Below are 6,399 nucleotides of genomic sequence, written 5' to 3'. Positions count from 1 at the left end.
CGGCCGCCCCCGCCCGCCCGGCGGTCTCCCCGCTGCCGCCGCCGCCGAGGATCAGCGCCGGGGACGGGCGGCCTCGGGCTCCGGGCGCCGGCTCGGCAGCGCGGGGCTCGTAGGGACGCGGCTTCCTTCACGACACGCTTACGTTCCGGTGATGGTTTCGGAACCGCGTTTTTAGTTTGATTCCACCCCGCCCGCAACCGGCCAGGTACTTGGCTGTACCGTCAGCACAGGGGGTCATACTGGAGTATGTAACACTGGAACGTATCATACTGGAAACAAGTTCCTTAGACTGACTCCTCCAGTGTTGACTGCTGGGCTCGGTTCTGTCGTTGAATCTTTTGTATGACCAAAACATGAGAGATAATAGCACTCTGAGTTTATACGGCTGATGGACATATTTAAAAACAAGAAAACTTGGCTTCAGTACAACTAATGCTTCTACATCCTTTGGCATCCTTTGAGATTCTGATTAGATTCAACTTTGAGGCTGGAAAGGAGAGTTCTGGTGTAGTCTTTACACCGTGTGGCCCTTGGTAGCCCAGGAGAGATATTCTTTATGAAGATACTCCTCCCATTCAGAATGGTGCTCTCTCCATGCTGTCCAGGTACTCCCTGCCCAAACCAAATAAAATTGCTGATGATACTTTCCTTACCTTAAAGTGCTTCATGGCATACCCCGGGAAAATACTTACTCCAAATGCTGTTTTTCTGCATATCATGTATCATACGCTAGTAAGATCAAGTGCCAAGTAGATGGAATTTTTTTGCAGTTAAATGCAGCTAGCCACAGTGTATTATGTATTTCAATATTAACAGACAGACTGCCCATAAAAGACAAAGAATGTGGAGTTCATGCTGATATGCTATTTTTGACTCCTGCCTTGAGACCAAAGAACTGCTGTACAGTGCATATGGACTGTAAAATCACTGCATGGCTTGGAACATCCTGTCAGGAGACCATATGTGTTACAGCATTTAATATGAGTTTGTTTTTCTCTCCATATGCTTATGTAACTGCTGCTAAGGTCACTAAAAACTTTGCATATGTGCAGGCAACCAGAATACCTGATGATCTCACTTGAGCATTCTCTGCCCTTTTATTTTTGGTCATTTAAAAACAGTTTTTCATGGATGACCTTGGTAAGCGCATTGGAAAGCACATGATCTAGCCCCTGCTCCTGAAAACTTTGCACGCCATGCAAAAAAAGAGTATGCAGTTATGCAATCCTACATTTGTGTAAAAACAACCAATGTAAATGCATCTCCCTCTTCATCCCAGTTAATGTATTATTCCCGTGGTTAACACTGGCTGTTGTCTCAGCATTTGTGATGATTTTTAACCATTGTTAATTAACATTGCAACAATACTTAATACACAAAGAATGGATTGCAGTAACCAAACGTATTCTGTGATAATGGGATTTATCCTATAGCCTCTTGGTTTGCTATTACAGCTCTTGATTAGTTTGGCATCCATGCAACATTTCACAAATGAAAGGAAAATTAAATGCTGTGCATATTTAGCAGTTATTTGTGGAAAAAGAACTATAGATTTGATCTGCTCATTGCTGCAAAACGGCATAAAATACCTTTGGGAAGTCCTCTGTGTGCATTTACAATACATGCCCCCATGCCAGAACTCCCCGTGTTTTGTTCATTCAGGCAGAGCAATTTTTTGGTTACGCCTCAGGCTGGGGACTGCACAGCAATTCATGGGCGAGGCACAGCTGCAGTGGAGGCCATAGCTGCCTCGGCCTCAATAATGAGCTAGTTCTGTCAAGGATGGCTTCTTTTACATCTTGTTTCGAGCTGTATTTTGACGCTGCCCAGGCCACAGGTAGGAGCTCATGGGCCGTGTTTGAGGGATCTGTGCTGTGGTGGATGGGAACACACAGCTCTGGCTTTTCTTTCCAGCCCTGCCTGGAGACTTGCTGCGCGATCATTCCCAAATTCTTACCTTTCTGCCTGGATTCTCCCATTTGTGAAATGAGGATAGTCCATGCTCACCCGCCCCATGGCAATCTTTCAAGGTGTAGTTTATTGATATTTTTAATCACTGTTTTGTTATTCTTGAGTTCTCTGCCAAGCCATCGCTAGAGACTAAGCTCAGGAGGGAAACTGTTGCCCTCGACCTGAAATACTAAATTTAAAGTTGCCATTGTTGCTACCTGAGGGCAATAACATGCATCTGTGGGGCTGTTACAGAATGGGGATGGGGTTTGATGTAAGCAGTATTCACCAAGATCACGTGGTAGTTTGAGAACTTGCCACTCAGGAGGTTTCATATTAAAATAAGTCATTTTTAATTTGGATAATTTGAACACTCATCCTTGTGCTTAATGACCTGAATCAATCAATTGAATATTTTGTGCTGTATATCAGCTATTGAAAACATGTCTTGTTTTGGTTTTGGATTTTTTTGTTAAGACATTGGATTGCTCCTTGTCGTGGTTTAACCCCAGTCAGCAACTAAGCACCACGCAGCCGCTTCCCCCTCCCCCCTCCCAGTGGGGTGAGGAGGAAAGGAAAAAAAGGTAAAACTCGTGGGTTGAGATAAGAACAGTTTAATAACTAAAGTAAAATATAATACTAACAATAGTCATAATGAAATATAATAATAATAATAATAGTAATGAAAAGGAATATAACAAAAAAAGGGGGGGGGGGGAACCAGTGATGCACAATGCAATTGCTCACCACCCGCTGACCGATGCCAGAGCCACGATCCGCCCCTCCTGGCCAACTCCCCCCAGTTTATATACTGGGCATGACGTTCCATGGAATATCCCTTTGGCTAGTTCAGGTCAGCTGCCCTGGCTGTGCTCCCTCCCAGCTTCTTGCACACCTGCTTGCTGGCAGAGCATGGGAAACTGAAAAGTCCTTGGCTTAAGATAAGCACTACTTAGCAACAACTAAAACATCAGTGTGTTATCAACATAATTCTCACACTAAATCCAAAACACAGCACTGTACCAGCTACTAAGAAGAAAATTAACTCTGTCCTAGCTGAAACCAGGACACTCCTATTCCCACCAAAGTCCATAGGAATTTTACCAGTTGACTTCAATTAATTCTCAAAATCAGCATTTGCATTGATGAATGAAATTGAAGAAGCCAGGTGTGAACATGCAGTATTTGCTTGCAAACAACACAACATTAAGGCAGAAAAAGCCTACATTTAAAAAATGTCAATCCATTTGGGGTACCAAACCTGAAATCCTGAAGACAATTAAAGCAACTGATAGTTGTAGATGCTCTGCAGCTCAAGAAGACAGTCTTATATCCCTCAAGCTGAGTTCCTTGAATGTGCAACATCCAGATTTTTTCACTCTTTCTGCATATGTTAGAATTTGTTAGCATTCATGGGACAGAGGGAATGTGGGCACATTGCTTAGAAATGTGATCAGATTGCATTTGATGAAATGACCAACATGTGGCCCAGTATCTGGAACTTCATCCTCCAGTGCAGTTTGGGTCAACAGCGAGGAGTTTAATGCTCTAAGCTTTAATAGCCAAAGGACGTACTGCTCCTACCCAAGCCAACTGTGAACACCATCCCCAAAAACATAACAGTCAGGAATTAAATACAGAGCTATAACTCTTTGTAGAGGAAATTAGGCTTTGCTTTCTCATTACACATCTGATCGCAAAACCCTTCTGTTCCTCATTTGTCTTCTAAGTGTTTTATTTTCCTTACTGGCAGAGATACTGAGAACAGATTATTATTAGGAGAACAAAAGAAAGAAGGTGCATGTGTGCATGTACACAGCATACACACACAAACCCACAGATGCGAGCAAGGTAACGCCTGCCTTTTAGAGAGCAGAATCCACGCTAGGCAGTGTGGAAGTGATCTGCTAGCATGGAGACAGCTTTTAGTATTCTACATGAACAATAGAAAACAATATATTAAGCTTTTGGAAAGATGCAAGAAGAATAGTTTTATAACACAGTCAAAACGAAAGGGGCATCTTCTTATTTCAGGTGATTTGTCAAGGAACACAAGTATGTGCTGAGCAGTAGCTGAAGTCACGCTGGCTGCGATAGGCCTACCGACACATTTTGATATTAAAGAAGCGCTTAATGCAAAAAACCCAAGGAGCCAGCCCAGTGCAGGCGATATCACATGCTACACTGAGAATACTGTCAGAGGATTCGATAAGCGGAAATCCCGCTGCCTCTAGACATGCTGAGGTGACTCAGATGTGTAATGAAACATACTGCTGCAGCACTGAAGCCCTAATTTCTCCTGGTAATGGAACCATGCGAGTCCCTCATATCCTTTAATCCTGTTGTGATGAAGCACCTCCTCCTGCTTCAGCAATACCCTCTGGTGCACATTCCTGGGCTCCGTGTCATATGTCACAGCAAATGTTTGTACAAAACACTGGGGCACCCCCGCAGACAGTGTAAATCAGCAGAGATCAACCGTAGCATACGATATCCAGGATTCCCATATCAGTGACACACTGCTAAATGCTTTTCCTGTCCTGCTTATGCTCATTTTATACACAGGCACGATGTAAACGTCACAGTTGTTTTACAGCCATCAGATAACTCCCTCACTTCTTTTGCTTCATGACTTGCTACCGTAGAAATTCTATCGCAAGGGCCCTAAAGAGACCATATGGGCAGTAAACATTCCTTATGTGTCACACGTACAGAAAGAACATATTTTCTTATCAGCTCACACAACAGCAGATCATGCAGAAATGATTTTTAAAAATTACTACTATTTTCCCTGCTGTAACAGCAATAGAACAATAAGTAACAACCCTTGAATGGGTTCTGTCTATTTTACAGCGCATGGATCTTTTCCCCTTTTTGGTCACAAAAGAAATAATAGAGGCATTAAAATGTACATTTCTTTTCAGAAAGTGTTGTATTGATTTTATGTAACATCTGAATGCTTTGTGTTGTAGATTACATACAACCATATAATTTGTCTGTAACAAGAAATAGACCAAAAGACTTGCTCACTGAATTGTACAAATGAGCCTTTCCTCATCAGTGATTCAAGGCATAATAAAATACCCTGCTTTTTTAGTTCCCTCTGAGAGGTGAAAAAGCTCACTTACAGAAGCAAGTATATTCCATTGAAAGAAAAGGTGATTAATCGTAGACTGAGCCCATACGGAAAAGGAAAAATCCAGTTTGGATCCATGCCTTTGTCCCAGGATAATTCAGTCCCATCTCTAGTTTGGAGAGACTAAGGGTTTTTTTTTATTAACAACCACAAAAATGTCACTTTTATGGAACAAAGCTAGCAGCAGCCAATGCTGCCATTACTCCACCCCTATGGAAGGACAAGGAGCTAATAAACAGGTTGTTCGGATATTTTCTAATAGCTGAAAGTAAAAGTCATAGCCAATAAAAGCAAGCTGTAACTTGAAAAATTCTTCCCCAAAGTAATCAGGTCTTGCAGCAAAAGAGAATAGATGCTGGTCTAGAAACAGAGATTGCAAATTTAGTATGTCTGAAATCTTTCTGACTGAGCGACAAGGTGCATAACATTGGCAGCTCTACCAAGCCCTCAGACCTGTGTTTCATCAAAGACATATCTGGGGACCAAACAATCTTTCAGGAAGGACAAAAGAGGAAGGAAAAAAGCAGAAGTTACACAAGTCCATGTGGACAACCTAGTGGGCTCTCTTCTGGAGGGACAGGGACCATGGAAGTGCAGACTATGCATAGCATAGGACCCCCGGAGATTCCTGACCCAAATTGGCAGCTCTGAGGTAGTTATGTCCCTTGCATGACTGTCCCAGTACTAGCAGGCAGCTGGTAACCACACTGCCACTGGTTTCCAATCAAATTCAGTCTCTTCATGAAATATGCAAGGAGCAACATTTTCTGCTAAGGGAATATGCAAATTTCCTGTTTATTTAGAGGTATGGCATTTAAAGAAGGCCAAGGGGATCACGCTCCTCCATCCACTGATTTGGTGCCTTTTCTTTCACATTATCTGGGCACAGTCGAGAAGAAATGCATGTGGTCATTTGCCTCCCCAAAGCTGAGGAGGGTTTTGGCCCCAGAACTGCTGTCTGCCACCGTGGGGTATCATCAAGTATCTCTCCTGGTAACAGCAAGTGCCACAGTGGTCTGGAGACATTGCAGAGCTGGACTGACTGGCTTCAGAGGGGCTTGTAGCCTCACACAAAACCTGCCCTAGGTGCAATAAACGGCGACTCAGGGAAGTTCTGAACAGGTTCAGATTGCTTCCCTTTCTGTCAGCTGTTCTGCCCTGCAGAAAGGGCTGCAGCAGTACTGTAGACCATTAAATTCTCTCGTAGCCTAACTCTGGTGGAAGTTGATCACTAAAAGCCTCTTCCATTGGTCTCCACACGGGCTCAGTGTCTGATGTGCCTCAGCATCTTTGGCATTCCCACTGTCCATACA

The sequence above is a fragment of the Gymnogyps californianus genome, chromosome 5, assembly GCF_018139145.2.
Source record: "Gymnogyps californianus isolate 813 chromosome 5, ASM1813914v2, whole genome shotgun sequence".
Lineage (NCBI taxonomy): Eukaryota > Metazoa > Chordata > Aves > Accipitriformes > Cathartidae > Gymnogyps > Gymnogyps californianus.
Note: the sequence above shows the minus strand (reverse complement) of the source record.